General features: G+C 43.0%; 6 non-coding genes and 1 pseudogene across 6 annotated transcripts; 4 read left to right on the top strand and 3 right to left on the bottom strand.

Moving 5' to 3' along the window:
- Nucleotides 1-4,141: 4,141 nt before the first annotated feature.
- On the bottom strand, nt 4,142-4,260 carry LOC133473452 (5S ribosomal RNA). Its single transcript, XR_009787077.1, has one exon. It is a non-coding gene; the product is annotated as a 5S ribosomal RNA (ribosomal RNA).
- A 4,383-nt stretch (nt 4,261-8,643) lies between these two features.
- LOC133473459 (U2 spliceosomal RNA) lies at nt 8,644-8,834 on the top strand. Its single transcript, XR_009787083.1, has one exon. It is a non-coding gene; the product is annotated as a U2 spliceosomal RNA (small nuclear RNA).
- A 1,013-nt stretch (nt 8,835-9,847) lies between these two features.
- On the top strand, nt 9,848-10,011 carry LOC133473457 (U1 spliceosomal RNA). The gene has a single exon (XR_009787081.1). It is a non-coding gene; the product is annotated as a U1 spliceosomal RNA (small nuclear RNA).
- Nucleotides 10,012-13,418: 3,407 nt separating this feature from the next.
- Nucleotides 13,419-13,531, bottom strand: LOC133473456 (U5 spliceosomal RNA). The gene has a single exon (XR_009787080.1). It is a non-coding gene; the product is annotated as a U5 spliceosomal RNA (small nuclear RNA).
- A 308-nt stretch (nt 13,532-13,839) lies between these two features.
- Nucleotides 13,840-14,031, bottom strand: LOC133473453 (U2 spliceosomal RNA). The gene has a single exon (XR_009787078.1). It is a non-coding gene; the product is annotated as a U2 spliceosomal RNA (small nuclear RNA).
- A 1,166-nt stretch (nt 14,032-15,197) lies between these two features.
- On the top strand, nt 15,198-15,362 carry LOC133473455 (U2 spliceosomal RNA; annotated as a pseudogene).
- Nucleotides 15,363-17,297: 1,935 nt separating this feature from the next.
- LOC133473458 (U1 spliceosomal RNA) lies at nt 17,298-17,461 on the top strand. Its single transcript, XR_009787082.1, has one exon. It is a non-coding gene; the product is annotated as a U1 spliceosomal RNA (small nuclear RNA).
- Nucleotides 17,462-19,725: the final 2,264 nt, after the last annotated feature.

Genomic DNA, 19,725 nt, shown 5'->3' with positions numbered 1-19,725 from the left:
TTTTATATCAGCATCAGAATTTTTTTTCTTTAAATACGGTTCATCCTGAAGAGTTCATCTCCCGTTTTTCACTTTTTAAATAAAGTATTCAGTGAATTATTCATAAAAGAATAACACGCTTAACCCGGGAATGAAAGAAGTTTGTAAATGAAGTAAGCAGTGCTGTATATTAAGGACTGTAAAACTGAAACCGGAAATGGAAGCAATTTTATTTTAAAATGATTCTCCTTAGTTCCGGGCCCTGCGATTGGCTGGCAACCAGTTCAGGGTGTACCCCGCCTCCTGCCCGATGATAGCTGGGATAGGCTCCAGGACGCCTGCCACCCTAGTGAGGAGAACCGGCTCAGAAAATGGATGGATGGATATTTCCGGGCCTGACGGTGGAGGTTGAGTTCTGCAGGATGGTAGATGATAATCGTTACTCTGTTCCTTTTGTCCGCTCTGTTTTTTGTTTTAGGTTTTTCAGGTTATTGATTACGCCATGATTTATGTTCCAAAATGTCAAATGCAGTTTTTTTTCAGGTTACTTGGCTGGCAGTGCCCGTTAGTGCATGGTGGACTGGTCTCGACAACATGACAAAGCAGTTTCCATAGTGTAGTGGTGATCATTTTTGCCTCACACGTGAAAGGTCCCTGGTTTGAAACTGGCTGGCTCTGTATTTTTCTGCCATAATTAACTATGGGTAGAGATTTGTCTCAAAATGATTTCCACAAATATATCCATGATTTACACTTCTTCTTTTCCTTTCGGCTTGTCCCGTTAGGGGTCGCCACAGCGCGTCATCCTTTTCCATGAGAGCCTATCTCCTGCATCCTCCTCTCGAACACCAACTGCCATCATGTCTTCCCTCACGACATCCATCAACCTTCTCTTTGGTCTTCCTCTAGCTCTCTTGCCTGGCAGCTCCATCCTCATCATCCTTCTACCAATATACTCACTCTCTCTCCTCTGGACGTGTCCAAACCATTGAAGTCTGCTCTCTCTAACTTTGTCTCCAAAACATCGAACCTTGGCTGTCCCTCTGATGAGCTCATTTCTAATTTTATCCAACCTGGTCACTCCGAGAGCGAACCTCAACATCTTCATTTCCGCCACCTCCAGCTCTGCTTCCTGTTTTCTCTTCAGTGCCACTGTCTCTAATCCATACATCATGGCTGGCCTCACCACTGCTTTATAAACTTTGCCCTTCATCCTAGCAGAGACTCTTCTGTCACATAGCACACCTGACACCTTCCTCCACCCGTTCCAACCTGCTTGGACCCGTTTCTTCACTTCCTGACCACACTCACCATTGCTCTGGACGGTTGACCCCAAGTATTTAAAGTCCTCTACCCTTGCCATCTCTTCTCCCTGTAGCCTCATTCTTCCCCCACCACCCCTCTCATTCATGCACATATATTCTGTTTTACTTCGGCTAATCTTCATTCCTCTTCTTTCCAGTGCATGCCTCCATCTTTCTAACTGTTCCTCCAGCTGCTCCCTGCTTTCACTGCAGATCACAATGTCATCTGCAAACATCATGGTCCACGGGGATTCCAGTCTAACCTCATCTGTCAGCCTATCCATCACCACTGCAAAAAGGAAGGAGCTCAGGGCTGATCCCTGATGCAGTCCCACGTCCACCTTAAATTCTTCTGTCACACCGACAGCACACCTCACCGCTGTTCTGCTGCCCTCGTACATGTCCTGTATTATTCTAACATACTTCTCTGCCACTCCAGACTTCCGCATGCAGTACCACAGTTCCTCTCTGGGTACTCTGTCATAGGCTTTCTCTAGATCTACAAAGACACAATGTAGCTCCTTCTGACCTTCTCTGTACTTTTCCTATCAACATCCTCAAGGCAAATAATGCATCTGTGGTACTCTTTCTAGGCATGAAACCATACTGTTGCTCGCAAATACTCACTTCTGTCCTGAGTCTAGCCTCCACTACTCTTTCCCATAACTTCATTGTGTGGCTCATCAACTTTATTCCTCTATAGTTGCCACAGCTCTGCACATCACCTTTGTTCTTAAAAATGGGCACCAGTACACTTTTCCTCCATTCCTCAGGCATCTTCTCACGCACTAGAATTCTATTGAACAAGCTGGTCAAAAACTCCACAGCCACCTCTCCTAGATGCTTCCATACCTCCACAGGAATGTCATCAGGACCAACTGCCTTTCCATTTTTCATTCTCTTTAATGCCTTTCTAACTTCCCCCTTACTAATCATTGCCACTTCCTGGTCCACCACACTTGCCTCTTCTACTCTCCCTTCTCTATCATTTTCCTCATTCATCAACTCCTCGAAGTATTCTTTCCATCTACCTAGCACACTGCTGGCACCAGTCAACATATTTCCATCTCTATCCTTAATCACCCTAACCTGCTGCACATCCTTCCCATCTCTATCCCTCTGTCTGGCCAGCCTGTATAGATCCTTTTCTCCTTCTTTAGTGTCCAACCTGCCATACATGTCATCATATGCCTCTTGTTTTGCCTTTGCCACCTCTACCTTTGCCCTGTGTCGCATCTCAATGTATTCCTTTCGCCTCTCCTCGGTCCTCTCAGTGTCCCACTTCTTCTTAGCTAACCGTTTTCCTTGTATGATTTCCTGTACTGTGAGGTTCCACCACCAAGTCTCCTTCTCTCCTTTCCTGCCAGAAGATACACCAAGTACTCTCCTGCCTGCTTCTCTGATCACCTTGGCTGCAGTGGTCCAGTCTTCTGGAAGCTCTTCCCGTCCACCGAGAGCCTGTATCACCTCTTCCCGAAAAGCTGCACAACACTCGTCCTGTCTCAGCTTCCACCACATGGTTCTCTTCTCTGCCTTTGTCTTCCTAATTTTCCTCCCCACCACCAGAGTCATCTTACACACCACCATCCTATGCTGTCTAGCCACACTCTCCCCTACCACTACCTTACAGTTGGTAACCTCCTTCAGATTACATCGTCTGCACAAGATGTAATCCACCTGTGTGCTTCTACCTCCGCTCTTGTAGGTCACCCTATGTTCGTGCCTCTTCTGGAAAAAAGTGTTCACAACAGCCATTTGCATTCTTGTTGCAAAGTCTACCACCATCTGTCCCTCCAAGTTCCTTTCCTGGATGCCGTACTTACCCATCACTTCTTCATCACCCCTATTACCTTCACCAACATGTCCATTACAATCTGCACCAATTACGACTCTCTCTCTGTCTGGGATGCTCAGAACTACATCATCTAGCTCCTTCCAGAATTTCTCTTTCACCTCTAGGTCACATCCTACCTGTGGGGCATAGCCACTAATCACATTACACATAACACCCTCAATTTCAAATTTCAGCCTCATCACTCGATCTGATACTCTTTTCACCTCCAAGACATTCTTAGCCAACTCTTCTTTTAAAATAACCCCGACTCCATTTCTCTTCCCATCTACACCATGGTAAAATAATTTAAACCCTGCCCCTAAACTTCTAGCCTTACTGCCTTTCCACCTGGTCTCCTGGACACACAATATATCAGCCTTTCTCCTAATCATCATGTCAACCAACTCCCGAGATTTTCCTGTCATAGTCCCAACATTCAAAGTCCCCACATTCAGTTCTAGGCTCTGTGTTTTCCTCTTCTCTTTCTGCCGAAGAACCCGCTTTCCACCTCTTCTTCTTCTTCTTTGACTTCGACCCACAGTAGCTGAATTTCCAACAGCGCCCTGCAGGTTGACGGCGCCGGTGGCGGACGTTGTTAACCCGGGCCACGACCGATCCGGTATGGAATTCTTTGGATGAACGCTCATATTTGTTTGGCAAGGTTTTAAGCCGGATGCGCCTTCCTGACGCAACCCTCTGCATTTATCCGGGCTTGGGACCGGCCTACAGTTTGCACTGACTTGTGCCCCCCATAGGGCTGCATCACGTGGTACTAATATATATATATATATATATATATATATATATATATATATATATATATATATATATATGTAGATATATGTGTGTATAGATTTTTTTTTTTTTTTACTGTCGGAAAAGGAGATACGGGATGTTTAAAAAGGTACGTGAAGATTCTGTCTCCTAATAAAGAGATGGTAAGTCATAAGAGAGAGAATGACTGCATTATAATTTAGGTGAACCACCGATAAGAAAACGATTCCACGAGAATCTAAAGTGAAAAAGCTTACAGCACCTGGTATTCCCAGGCGGTCTCCCATCCAAGTACTAACCAGGCCCACCCCTGCTTAGCTTCCGAGATCGGACGAGATCGGGCGTTCTCAGGGTAGTATGGCCGTAAGCCACATGGTTATCAAATTTCGCTTAAAAAATATCGAGCGGATCGCGTCATTTTTTATTCTCCAATTGTTGGCTGGTCTATTTTGGAGTTTTTTGTGTGGATGATGCAAACTCATTCTCAACACTACAAATACGTGATCAGATCATAGATTTTGAAAAGTTAACACACGAGAGAATTTGAGAACTTGCACGCTGCCAAAACTCAGACAAGAGCATGCAAAATCCTCTTGGACCCTCCACATCCTGGTCACCAACTCTTCAGAAACAGAGTCATCTTTATTTGCCATTGTCAAGTGGGCGGCCGAGCCACATGAAGCGATGGATGTCATGGAACGAAGATAGTAATTGGCTTATGTAGCTGGGTTCATATGATTGAGCTTAGCCCCAGTTTGCAATTTCTAGTTTAACCACCAGGGGTCGCCAAACCAAATTGAGATCATGAATAGGTGTCAGCCCCAGTTTGCAATCCCTGGTTTAACCACCAGAGGTCGCCACACCAAAGTAGAATTATGAGTCGCCAGTTCAAGCAAAGGAGTTAAATGTCCTAATCCTATTAAACCCCGTATTATGGTAAACAAACACATACTAAAGTCAACCACTTATAAACATTGTTTTATTTTATATCCTTCAGATTATTTTGATGTTCTCTTTGATGTTATAAACTTGGATGTACAATTAGGAATCATTGATAAAAAGTACATCAGGCCTGGATAGCCTCTTATATACTATTCTTACTTTTGAAATACTAAAGGGAAAATGCTTTGAAACGGCTTTTGTGTAAGAACTGTAACCTGTGTGGAGTTGTCTCTCTCAGACAAAAATAACACATGATATATCACATAAGGATGATTGAACCTGTTGAATGCATGAGAGAATTGAATTCACATGGAAGTATATACATTTATTTAAAATTTAAAATATACTCATGTACTGAATGCAGCCCTATGGGGGGCACAAGTCAGTGCAGATGAATGTGGGGACTTTGAATGTTGGGACTATGACAGGAAAATCTCGGGAGTTGGTTGACATGATGATTAGGAGAAAGGTTGATATATTGTGTGTCCAAGAGACCAGGTGGAAAGGCAGTAATGCTAGAAGTTTAGGGGGAGGGTTTAAATTATTTTACCATGGTGTAGATGGGAAGAGAAATGGAGTCGGGGTTATTTTAAAAGAAGAGTTGGCTAAGAATGTCTTGGAGGTGAAAAGAGTATCAGATCGAGTGATGAGGCTGAAATTTGAAATTGAGGGTGTTATATGTAATGTGATTAGTGGCTATGCCCCACAGGTAGGATGTGACCTAGAGGTGAAAGAGAAATTCTGGAAGGAGCTAGATGATGTAGTTCTGAGCATCCCAGACAGAGAGAGAGTCGTAATTGGTGCAGATTGTAATGGACATGTTGGTGAAGGTAATAAGGGTGATGAAGAAGTGATGGGTAAGTACGGTATCCAGGAAAGGAACTTGGAGGGACAGATGGTGGTAGACTTTGCAACAAGGATGCAAATGGCTGTAGTGAACACTTTTTTCCAGAAGAGGCACGAACATAGGGTGACCTACAAGAGCGGAGGTAGAAGCACACAGGTGGATTACATCTTGTGCAGACGATGTAATCTGAAGGAGGTTACCAACTGTAAGGTAGTGGTAGGGGAGAGTGTGGCTAGACAGCATAGGATGGTGGTGTGTAAAATGACTCTGGTGGTGGGGAGGAAAATTAGGAAGACAAAGGCAGAGAAGAGAACCATGTGGTGGAAGCTGAGACAGGACGAGTGTTGTGCAGCTTTTCGGGAAGAGGTGATACAGGCTCTCGGTGGACGGGAAGAGCTTCCAGAAGACTGGACCACTGCAGCCAAGGTGATCAGAGAAGCAGGCAGGAGAGTACTTGGTGTATCTTCTGGCAGGAAAGGAGAGAAGGAGACTTGGTGGTGGAACCTCACAGTACAGGAAATCATACAAGGAAAACGGTTAGCTAAGAAGAAGTGGGACACTGAGAGGACCGAGGAGAGGCGAAAGGAATACATTGAGATGCGACACAGGGCAAAGGTAGAGGTGGCAAAGGCAAAACAAGAGGCATATGATGACATGTATGGCAGGTTGGACACTAAAGAAGGAGAAAAGGATCTATACAGGCTGGCTAGACAGAGGGATAGAGATGGGAAGGATGTGCAGCAGGTTAGGGTGATTAAGGATAGAGATGGAAATATGTTGACTGGTGCCAGCAGTGTGCTAGGTAGATGGAAAGAATACTTCGAGGAGTTGATGAATGAGGAAAATGATAGAGAAGGGAGAGTAGAAGAGGCAAGTGTGGTGGACCAGGAAGTGGCAATGATTAGTAAGGGGGAAGTTAGAAAGGCATTAAAGAGAATGAAAAATGGAAAGGCAGTTGGTCCTGATGACATTCCTGTGGAGGTATGGAAGCATCTAGGAGAGGTGGCTGTGGAGTTTTTGACCAGCTTGTTCAATAGAATTCTAGTGCGTGAGAAGATGCCTGAGGAATGGAGGAAAAGTGTACTGGTGCCCATTTTTAAGAACAAAGGTGATGTGCAGAGCTGTGGCAACTATAGAGGAATAAAGTTGATGAGCCACACAATGAAGTTATGGGAAAGAGTAGTGGAGGCTAGACTCAGGACAGAAGTGAGTATTTGCGAGCAACAGTATGGTTTCATGCCTAGAAAGAGTACCACAGATGCATTATTTGCCTTGAGGATGTTGATGGAAAAGTACAGAGAAGGTCAGAAGGAGCTACATTGTGTCTTTGTAGATCTAGAGAAAGCCTATGACAGAGTACCCAGAGAGGAACTGTGGTACTGCATGCGGAAGTCTGGAGTGGCAGAGAAATATGTTAGAATAATACAGGACATGTACGAGGGCAGCAGAACAGCGGTGAGGTGTGCTGTCGGTGTGACAGAAGAATTTAAGGTGGACGTGGGACTGCATCAGGGATCAGCCCTGAGCCCCTTCCTTTTTGCAGTGGTGATGGATAGGCTGACAGATGATGTTAGACTGGAATCCCCGTGGACCATGATGTTTGCAGATGACATTGTGATCTGCAGTGAAAGCAGGGAGCAGCTGGAGGAACAGTTAGAAAGATGGAGGCATGCACTGGAAAGAAGAGGAATGAAGATTAGCCGAAGTAAAACAGAATATATGTGCATGAATGAGAGGGGTGGTGGGGGAAGAATGAGGCTACAGGGAGAAGAGATGGCAAAGGTAGAGGACTTTAAATACTTGGGGTCAACCGTCCAGAGCAATGGTGAGTGTGGTCAGGAAGTGAAGAAACGGGTCCAAGCAGGTTGGAACGGGTGGAGGAAGGTGTCAGGTGTGTTATGTGACAGAAGAGTCTCTGCTAGGATGAAGGGCAAAGTTTATAAAACAGTGGTGAGGCCAGCCATGATGTACGGATTAGAGACAGTGGCACTGAAGAGACAACAGGAAGCAGAGCTGGAGGTGGCGGAAATGAAGATGTTGAGGTTCGCTCTCGGAGTGACCAGGTTGGATAAAATTAGAAATGAGCTCATCAGAGGGACAGCCAAGGTTCGATGTTTTGGAGACAAAGTTAGAGAGAGCAGACTTCAATGGTTTGGACACGTCCAGAGGAGAGAGAGTGAGTATATTGGTAGAAGGATGATGAGGATGGAGCTGCCAGGCAAGAGAGCTAGAGGAAGACCAAAGAGAAGGTTGATGGATGTCGTGAGGGAAGACATGATGGCAGTTGGTGTTCGAGAGGAGGATGCTCTCATGGAAAAGGATGACACGCTGTGGCGACCCCTAACGGGACAAGCCGAAAGGAAAAGAAGAAGAAGATACTATTATAATTTATTGAGATGTACCACTATGACAGCTTGTGTAATGTGTTTGTCAACACACGTTTGGAGAATGGCAAACCATAAACCCACATTTTCATGGAGCTGCTTGACAGGGTCTCTATTGCTGTGTCGAAGGGTCACCCATCGTTCCAAATTCTGAACCACTTCCTGAAGCAGGAAACAGGAAGTAGTTGAGCGAGGCAGGGCCATTGATGTTTTTTCATCAAAATGTTGAGCAAGCAGCTATTCAGCTTGTGGCCACAACATAATACCAGCAACCGATTGTTATTACAAATAACTCATTATTTCTTTTGTTGTTTAAGACTTAATACACGGCATATACATATATGCGTTAATCTCCGCATTCTATTGGATCGACGTGGACCACGTGACCAAGGAACACGGGCATCTGACAACATTATTTCGATATAAACTTTGAAAAACAACACAGTTGACATTCGTTTCATAATTGTTGTTTGGCGTGTCCATATGTCACTCATCTGTGATTATCATGTCGATATGTGCCACCATAACTTTGGCTTGTAGGCTGGAGAATGAGGTCGTCTTTTCTGGCGTTATGTTGGCATCGCTTCTCGGCCTTTTGGCTAAGATCAAGTGTAGTATCTGTTCTTATCAGTTTAATATCTGATATGTCCTCTATCTGGGGACCATATATTAAATTGATTTTTGGAACTGGGAGATGGAATTGGGGCTTGCTCTGTCCACTCCACGCATCGACCTGGTATTGCAGTACCTCCAGGAGCGGTGCACCTCCACTAAATGGTTGAAACAAGTGTGTATCTCTCAGTCATATGCTTTGAAATTGCATAATGAGCTGCATGGTAAGCAAGTTTGTAGTCTATACAGTATGTTGTATTGTTATTTCCATTTTGGGTGCAGTACAGTGGTGTATTAATTTCCCACATGGAGCATAGTTGAAAAGTGACAAGAAATGGTGCTTCCTTGTTCTCGAGGCGCGAGTTTCCTCTGTAAACAACTACAGTGCAGCCCTGCCTGGCTGGTGGATGTCATGGCAAGCAAAATGACTTTGGTGGTACAGCAAACTCATCTGAAACGGCATTTACAAATATAATATACTCTAAATGTTTTCAGAGGCTATTTTTAAACAAAATAATTTATTATTCTCAATTTATATGAAAGTGGGTCGTGACTTTACAACATTAGGAACATGCGGGTGACAGTTGACAACCACTGTTAAGACCACGCTAGCCTTCTTGAGTCTTTGCCAAGGTTGTCATGCGCAATAGGTCACAGTAGGTGGCAGTAGCGTTTTGATACGCACATCAAACTGTTGTACCCGAAAGTGTTATCAGTGTGTGACATTCGACTGGACGAATGCATTATTTTCATCAAGTCGTCTAATTATGTTTTCATTCGATTTTCTTTAATTAGTTAAATCATGGCAGCACGGTGGTGTGAATGTGAGTGCGAATGGTTGTTTGTTTGTATATGCCCTGCGATTGGCTGGCAACCAGTTCAGGGTGTACCCCGAATGGGTGGTTCATATGTTTCTGGGTGTGAATGATCCAACTTTCAAGTTATTTTATCGTCTCTCGATGCCGCTGTGCATTATGGGTATAAATTTACTGTCTCAATTTAAACTGAAATTCTCAAATAAGAAGCATATTTCTTCATGTATTAGCACACAGTAGCGTTTCATCTAGCGTATGTTCCGTTGTGGGTGTGGTTGTTCACATGCTCATGATGACACCGTCGCTTGACATAGCGTGCGCGTGAATGACTTGTGTGCTCGCGCCCAGTCCAACTCATACTTACCTGGCAGGGGAGAAACCATGATCAAGAAGGTGGTTCACCCAGGGTGAGGCTCAACCATTGCACTCTGGTTGTACTGACCCCTGCGAATTCCCCAAATGTGGGAATCTCGACTGCATAATTTCTGGTAGTGGGGCACTGCGTTCGCGCTTTTCCCTCATCATTGGTCAATGAAAATGAACACTCTGTATTCAATAGTGATGTAGTTGTGTGGTAATTTAGCATGGTTTAAATGTTTATCAGCTGTTTTGTTACTTTGTTTTCAAATGCTTTTAGTCATGTAAAGCACATTAAGTTAGCTTGTGTATGAAATGCGCTATATCCTCCTGAGAATCAAGGAAAAAAAGTGTCTTTCAATTGATTTATATTGTGATTTCCTGACTCCTTGGAGCTAAAACAACAACTCAAAATTTAGAGATTAAAAAAAAAACATTTTTAATTTTGATTTTATAGCATGTCTACTGTAGTTGACAGCAGAACGATTTTACCATAACACAACAAAACTATAACAGGCTGAAATGAAATCAAAATTATCAATCTTTTTTAAAAAAAACAGCACATTTGGCCTGTGTTTCTGTTCAACTGTTAAACAAAAAGGCTATTATATCATACAGACTTGAGCTTTAACATGTTTGTCCTCTCCAGTCAGGAGGCCTAAGGAGCACAGGTTTCAATGTGTTTGCTTCTCCTCAGCTTCCTCCTTTCTTCATGAATAAGTTCTTAGTTATGGTACTCCAGGAAGCAGTTTCTCTTCTTTGTAAGGCAGAGGAACATCTTGCAACTTATGCATCGCATGTATGTTTTGCCCTTGAAACATTGGTTTCGGCACCTCTCTGCATGGTTGCAGTCTTCCATTTCTGGCAAGTGCCTGGCCCCATATTTTCTTAACGATGATTCTCGTTGTGGAATTCTCTTCTTCACTTACCTCACCCTCCTCTACCCTCTTGTCAGCATTGTCAGGATCTAGGTCGTTCAGCAGGTCATTTGCCTGATGCAGTTTCAAGTCCAGGAACTGTTCAGTTTTTTTTCGGATTGGTAAGCACTTTGATGTCAGACTTGTACTGGATCCAGGAATTTGTGATGGCAACATCAAAGAAATAAGTAATCACACGCGTGGTCCATTTCTTGGTTCTGCTTGCCATGCGATAAAAGCTCAGCATTCGGTCACAGAGGTCCACACCACCCATGTTGTCATTGTACTCCCTGATGACTGCGGGTCTTCTCACTTGGACCTGGATCTGGTCTTTGTCTTTGTTTGACCATCTGATGCAGACATCTTCAAGCTTTTTCCCGTGTGCAGTAGAAGCCATCAAAACTGGCTTGTTGTCAAACCAATTTGTTATTGCCAACTCTGGACTTCTCCTGACTATCATCACTGACAATCCCGTCCCTTCTCTTTTCAATTTTTTGTCATCAGTCAACCGACATGGCTTTGGGACACGTTTTTTGTTATGGTCTCAATTGCCGGAAGGCCCTTGGTCAGCAATTCATCCATGTGGTTAATTTACGTGAAGTAGCGGTCGAAGTACAGCGGACTTCCTGTGGGAACAGTTTCAACCATGCGTAGTACTGCCGCTGCCCCAATTCTCAACCTTTGACCAGCAAATGTATTCTTCCCTTGATATACGGTCCAACATCAGAACATCAGGAGAAGCAAGGACAAATACATTTAAGCCTGTAGGGTATGGCTTACATGGAACAAATTGCCTGACGGGACAGCGGCCTGTAAAAGGGATCATTTGCTCATCGATGCAGACTTTTCCTGGTTTCGGGAAGCTAAGGCAGCCTCGCCTTACTCTGTCCAGAAGAGGCCTGACTCTCCAAATAATGTCTTTCCTCTGTTACATCCAGGTCATTGACAATCTTCAGTGAGTTTCTCAACCTGAAGAACCTGTTCCTTGTCATTTTTTGGCTTATTATTACTTATCTTATTACTTACTATTACTTATCTTAAGTATCCATCTATCGAGTTATCATACGTGCTGGTCTTGGCCCACAGAGGATCTAGGTATCTATCTATCTATCTATCTATCTCGCTATCTCGCTATCTATCTGTTTATAACCCCACAAAGAACTGTGTTTTGGGGCAGAAAATGGAATGCAAACAAAAAACTTGAAAGCTTTTTAGCTATGAGCTAACACTATCAAATCATCCTCATGTCCATTACAGTAGACATTTATAAAAGGGCTCTAATTTTTACGAACAAAAAGTTTAACAGAACTCTGACTCCAAATTATGACTCATAACATGTTCATAAACAATAATATATGATTGCCTTTGGTGAAAAAAACATTATCTTTGTAATATTTAACTTTCCATTTCTCTTATCCTGGCATTTGTGTTTTGCTGCATTCTCCATTTTGTCTCAGGAAGAAAGCACAGCCGCTTCGAAACCACCCAAACACATGAGATCATTGGAAAGGCCAGGTCCTCGACTGCGCTGTGCGTCAAAACAGTTGACAATCTAGATAAAGAACAGGAAAACTAAGCGTTGATACAGGTTTAAATGGTCTTTTTGCGTTAAAAGATGAGACTTTTGGAGTATGTCAAATGTCGATGAAGAACTTTTATTTGGATTCAAAAGAAATAGTGGCACTTTTGAATTTTTGAATACACACCGACGACGTGTTTTTTCACCGACAAGATTGAAAAGCTTTATTGGCCGTCAGATAGTTACAGTACTGCGCAACAAGACACGTCACAAGGCTAAAAATAAACTACCTTTTGGATTCATACGCGACGAAGTCGCGGAGTTAAATGTCTTGTGCGGAGCCGATCGATGACGTCATTGATCGGATCGGCGACTTATGACATGAAAGCCGGTCAGCATAAAATGCTAATTATCGGCCGATAACGATAACACCGATCAGATCGGCGTAAAATCTACTTTTAAACAAAATAATTTATTCTTTTCAATTTATATGGAAGTGGGTCGCGACTTTGCAACATTAGCCACATGTAAGCTGAATGTACTACTGAACTGAATGTACTGTTAGCCACGAGTGATTCGTTCGTTGAACTAGTCCTGTCCTGCCACGAGTGACTCAGGCGGAATTTCACTGCGAACTAGTACGATGAGTGATTCGTTGGCGCAAGGAACGACATATTATGCAGTGAACGTACATCCATCCATCCATCCATTTTCTGAGCCGCTTCTCCTCACTCGGGTCGCAGGTGTGCTGGAGCCTATCCCAGCTATCATCGGGCAGGAATATATATATTCCCTGAATTGGTTGCCAGCCAATCGCAGGGCACATACAAACAAACAACCATTCCCACTGACATTCACACCTACGGGCAATTTAGAGTCTCCAATTAATGCATGTTTTTGGGATGTGGGAGGAAACCGGAGTGCCACACAGGCACGGGGAGAACATGCAAACTGTACACAGGCGGGGCCGGGGATTGAACTGATTGAACTCAGAACTGTGAGGCTGACGCTCTAACTAGTCGGCCGCCGTGCCGCTGAACGTACTCGTGAGTGATTGCAACCCTTCTTCCTTACGGGACAGCTTTCACATTTATGTATCCAGACAATAAATTTGAGTTTTCACAGCAAGAGAAAGCTCCGCTTTCGCAGAGGATCAAAAACTTGAGCTAGACTCTTGTTGCTCCTCCCCACAGAAATCTTTAGTAAAAGGCGAAAGATTTATACTATCTGGAAAGAAACAAGAGTGAACTGCTTTGGTCAGAACGAAGCGGACTATGTCATTGTCCGCTATGCCATTTTAACAGACGGCCTTAAATTCAAACAATTGGACTATTTTTTTAACACAAATAAAAAATCCACCTACATTTGACATACTCCAATATTCTCATCCTGTCACGCAAAAAGACAATGTAAACGTTTATAGATGCTCTGTGTTGCCGTTCTTTATCAAAATTGTCAACTGTTTTAACGCACTGCATTGTGGGAACGTGACACATTTCATATCATCTGATTGATTGGTGTGTTCGGTTGAGTTTATGATTATTTGGACAATCTTGTGGGGTGCACCGTTCCTGGAGGTACTGCGATACCAGGTCGATGCGTGGAGTGGACTGGAGCAAGCCGATATTCCATCTCCCAGTTCCAAAAATCAATTTAATATATGGTCCCCGAATAGGGGACGTATCAGATATTAAACTGATAAGAACAGATACAACACTTGATCTTAGCCAAAAGGCTGAGAAGCGATGCCAGAAAAGACGAAACAAGCCAAAGTTATGGTGGCACATATCAACATGATAATCACTGATGAGTCACATATGGACACGCCAAACAACAATTGTGAAACGAATGTCAACTGTGTTGTTTTTCAACGTTTATATCGAAATAATGTTGTCACATGCTCGTGTTCCTTGGTCACGTGGTCCACGTCGTTCCAACAGAATGCGGGCATTAACGCATATCCTTTAGTCGTGTATTAAGTCTTAAACAACCAAAGAAATAATGAGTTATTTGGAATAAAAATAGGTTGCTGGTATAATGTTGTGGCCACAAGCTGAATAGCTGTTTGCTCAACATTTTGATGAAAAAACATCAATGGCCTTGCCTCGCTCAACTACTTCCTGTTTCCTGCTTTGGGAACTGACATTAGGACTCTAGCGCCATCGTCGCAGAGGAGGCGAATTACACCCCTTCCACTAATTTAGTAACACAACGTTGCTGTTCCTCATGTCGTAAGCGTTAATAATCGAATAAAAACGTCAAAATCCTTGAATATTTTCCATTAAACGTTTCAACGTATACCCCAAAACAGTAAGAATGCCCTGCCCAAGAATTAATGCAAAAAACGACAGAGTGAAAGCAAAACAAACCACTTGTGAAGTACTTTACAATAATCAGCCATTATTACTTGACAACACACAACAATAGAAAGAGAAAATCCATATTCGTAAAAAAAATTTTGTTTGGTTGTCATACTTAAGTATAATAGTCTTAAGGAAATGTATGGTCACGACAAGGCCCCGTGTTTCGCAATTAGCTTTACCTATTGATGTGAAGTGACATATCCAATTTTGCTTCCTTAAAATCTTATGACTGGTCACTCGAAGAAGATTGAAAATTTAGAGGAGTCTGAATTAGTCGTTGATGGCGAAAATGCAATTTTGTCATCTAATTTGTTCAGCTTACCTCACTTAACCGCTCATAGTCCAAAGTGATGCTCAGGTCACCTGGGAGATCTCAGCGTTCTTACGTAAAGGCTAAATAAGTGTTGCTATTGGACAATGACTTCATTATAAAACACAGAAAATAAGTATTTTTGTGATTATTCATTGTTCATGAATTCATATTAAAATGTGCAAGTGGACATAATGTCAGAGAGCACTGAAGACTTTACAAATTATTCAGAAATAAGTTACAAATTGCCCTGCGATTGGCTGGCAACCAGTTCAGGGTGTACCTCCTATCCGAGGACCATATATTAAATTGATTTTTGGAACTGGGAGATGGAATCGGGGCTTGCTCCGTCCACTCCACGCATCGACCTGGTATTGCAGTACCTCCAGGAACGGTGCACCCCCACAACTTGGTCAAAGTAATGAAATGCTTAACCGTGCACACCCAACAATCATATGACATGAAGTGTGAAGAATGTAGTGTAAAACCAATGAATCTCATTTTGGGGGTTGGTCGCTCTCGGGATTCAATGGGTCGCAGACAATTTACGTGCAGTTATTCTGATTTTCGGTACAGTACGCAGGCGTATTAAGTTCCCACATGGAGCATAGTTGAAAAGTGACAAGAAATGTTGCTTCCTTGTTCTCTCGGTAAACAAATACAGAGCAGCCCAATCTGGCTGGTGGACGTCTTGGCAGGCAATATGACTTTGGCGGTACAGCAAACTCATCTGAAAGGCCATTTACAAATAGAATATACTGTACATGTACAAGTAGGTCGTGACTTTGCAACATTAGGAACATGCGGGTGACAACAGTTGAGAACCACTGTAGAAGGCTTTTCTTCACCTGCGTAAAAAAAACATCCAATTGTATCTGTGTCGGCGGCACGGTGGACGACTGGTTAGAGCGTCTGCCTCACAGTTGTGAGGACTGGGGTTCAATCCCCGGCCCCGCCTGTGTGGAGTTTGCATGTTCTCCCTGTGCCTGCGTGGGTTTTCTCCGGGCACTCCGGTTTCCTCCCACATCCCAAAAACATACATGCTCAGTTAATTGACGACTCTAAATTGCCCGTAGGTGTGAATGTGAGTGTGAATGGTTGTTTGTTTGTCTGTTCCCTGCGATTGGCTGGCAACCGGTTCAGGGTGTACGCCGCCTCCTGCCCGATGTTAGCTGGAATAGGCTCCAGCACGCCCGCGACCTTAGTGAGGAGAAGCGGTTCAGAAAATGGATAGATGGATAAGACGAATGCGTTATTTCGTTAAGAACTACTTCCAATTATGTTTACATTCGATTTTCTTTAATTAGTCAAATCATTGGTCTCTCTTAAACCCGAATGGGTGGTTTATTTGTTTCTGGGTGTGAATGACCTCACTTTCAACTTATTTGATTGTCTCTCGATGCCGCTGTGCATTATGTAACCATTTCCTGTCTCAATTTCATCTTTTATTGTGATGAACATGCATGCATGCACACAAAATTTGTTCTCTGCATTTAACCCATCACAGTGAACACATACACATGTTAGTGGAACACACAAGAGGAGGGGGGAGCTGAAGCCCCCGGGGAGCATTTCGGGGTATCAGTGTCTTGCTCAAGGACACCACAGCCATGAGTCCGGGGGATGTTGGCGGATGGTCCAGTCGGGGTTTTGAATCTAGGTCCCCCACGATGGTAGGCGATGATCTTAACCATTGGTTCACAGCTGCCGGCTTTACAACATTAGAAACATGCGGGTGACAGTTGACAACCACTGTTAAGACCACTCGCCTGCTTGACTATGAGCCAAGGTTGTCATGCATAATAGGTCACAGTCGGTGGCAGTAGCGTTTTTAGACGCACATCAAACTGTTGTACCCAAAAGTGTCATCAGTGTGTGACATTCGACTAGACGAATGCATTATTTTCTTCAAGTCCTCTAATTATGTTTACATTTTTTAGATTTTCTTTAATTAGTTAAATCATGCCAGCACGGTGGTGTGAATGTGAGTGTGAATGGTTGTTTGTTTGTATGTGCCCAGCGATTGGCTGGCAACCAGTTCAGGTTGTACCGCGAATGGGTGGTTTCTATGTTTCTGGGTGTGAATGATCCCACTTTCAAGTTATTTTATCGTGTCTCCATGCCGCTGTGCATTATGGGTATCCATTTACTGTCTCAATTTAAACTGAAATTCTCAAATAAGAAGCATATTTGTTCATGTATTAGCAAACAGTAGCGTTTCATCTAGCGTATGTTCCGGCTTGCCCCTTATGTGTATGGTTGTTCACATGCTCATGACGACACCGTCGCTTGACATTGCGTGCGCTTGAATGACTCGCGTGCTCGCGTCGAGTCCAACTCATACTTACCTGGCAGGGGAGACACCATGATCAAGAAGGTGGTTGACCCAGGTTGAGGCTTAGCCATTGCACTCTGGTTGTGCTGACCTCTGCGAATTCCCCAAATGTGGGAATCTTGACTGCATAATTTCTGGTAGTGGGGGACTGTGTTCTCGCTCTCCCCTGATCATTAGTTAATGAAAACAAAGTGTTTTCAATAGTGATGTAGTTGTGTGGTAATTTAACATGGTACTATGTTACTGATAGTGATGAGCGTTTGAGTGTACTGAATCATTCAAAACTGTTCATCAAAAACCTTTGTTCACATTCAGTTCTTTTTCACATAGTCATTCAGTTAATGATCCATCCCCGAAGATCACATTCACCCAACACATTCACCGAAGGACTATGCGTTGTTGTTGTCATGTATTGTAAACAAGGAAAGGCGGGGAGATTTTTTATTTACAAAAACAAAAAGGCAAAATAAAGACCTACCTATCTCTCTCTCAGAAACCTCCTGAACACCCTATTCGGTCGTGACTCGTGAACATGCGTTCATCCATGCGTTCATCGAGTTCAGCTAGCGACCATCCTTCCGCGTCCCCTGACGTCCAGCTAGGCTCTCGCCACCCGGCGTGACTTTTCTGCATCCACCGCGGTGGACAGCATCGCTGACACCAGCACCTGTGCTTCCTGTTTACCCACCTTAATGTTATTGTTATCTAATCAGTGTAAAGCGTCTTTGAGTGTCTTGAAAAGTGCAATAGGTTTAATCAGTTATTATTATTATTGTTATTGTTATTATTGAAGAAAAAGCTAAACAATGGGAACGTCAACCTCCCCAATATGGCCACTAAGTAGGCACGTTGGATAGCCGGGCTGTTACAGCGAGCTTGCGTGTCTAGTCTTCATAATTATCATATTAGCATTAGCATATTAATCCCATTCTAAAGTCTTTACACTGGCTCCCAGTCGGCTGTAGAATAGATTTTAAAGTTCTGTTACTGGTCTATAAATCACTAAATGGTGTAGGTCCTGAATACATGAATTAAATGAGGCCTTGAAGACTCCTTGAAGTCTCGGCGCCCTTTGCACAATGGTCATTGCACCGGACTATTGCTATATTAGTCATTCAAACTGCTCTAAATGGTAGAGGACTCTGCATTTTTGTACAATTGTCAAAACAAAAACAAAAAAATAAATAAAAATAAAAAATGTACCGGCATTACCAGATAACTATTAACCCTTTATTGCTCAGTGACTGCTTTTTTTTGTCAATCTCTTTATGTCTCAAAGTGTTCTGTTGTCGTACGAGAGCGGCTCCAACTACCGGAGAAAATTCCTTGTGTGTTTTTTGGACATACTTGGCAAATAAAGATGATTCTGATTCAAGACCCCGACCGGAGCATCCGCCAACATCCTCCGGACTCACGGCTGTGGTGTCCTTGAGCAAGACAGTGATACCCCAAACTGCTCCCATGGCGTTTCAGTTCCCCCCTGCTCCAGTGTGTTCCGCGAACAGGTTTGCGTGTTCACTGTGATGGGTAAAATGCAGAGAACAAATTTTGTGCATGTTCATGACAATAAAGGTAATTGTTCTTCTTCTTTGCTTAATTTCCTCACTATTTGTAACATTTTTTGAATGTCTTCAGTGCTCTCTCTTTTACATTATGTGCACTTGCACATTTTAATATTTTTAAAAATAATTTAATAAGGAAGTCATTGTCCAATAGAAACACTCATTTAGCCCTTACATAAGAACGCTGAGATGTCCAAGGGGACCTGAACATCACTTTTGAAAACGAGTGGTCAAGTTAGGTTAGCTTAACAAATTAGATGATAAAATTGCATTTTCGCCATCAACGACTGAAATAAAATTTTAATACGGAAGAAAGACTCCTGTAAGTTGTCAACCTCTGAGTGACTAGTCAGAAGATTTTAAGGATGCTAAATTGGATATGATGTCACTTCACATCAACAGGTAAAGTTAATTGTGAAACACGGGGCCGACTCGTGACCATACATTTCCTTAAGATTATTATACTTAAGTATTATAAACAAACTACATTTGTTTACAAATATGTATGTTTTTCTTTTTTTATATTTTTTCAGAAATAATGGTTGAAAATTGTTAAATATTTCACGAGTGGTTGGTTTTGCTTTCACTCTGTCGTTTTTTTGCATTAATTCTTGTGCAGAGCATGCTTACTGTTTTTGGATATAAGTTGAAATGTTTAATGGCAAATATTCATGTCTTTTGACGTTTCTGGCATGTCTTGAATCGATTATTGACACTTATCACATGACAAATTTGAACGTTGTGTAACCAAATTAGTGGAAGGGGTGTAATTCGCCTCCTCTGCGACGATGGCGCTAGAGTCCTACTGTCAGTTAGCAAAGAAAGAAACAGGAAGTAGTTGAGCGAGGCAGAGCCATTGATGTTTTTTCGT

This window comes from Phyllopteryx taeniolatus, unplaced genomic scaffold, assembly GCF_024500385.1.
Source record: "Phyllopteryx taeniolatus isolate TA_2022b unplaced genomic scaffold, UOR_Ptae_1.2 contig_25, whole genome shotgun sequence".
Classification (NCBI taxonomy): Eukaryota; Metazoa; Chordata; class Actinopteri; order Syngnathiformes; family Syngnathidae; genus Phyllopteryx; species Phyllopteryx taeniolatus.
This window is presented reverse-complemented; position numbering and strand designations above follow the sequence as displayed.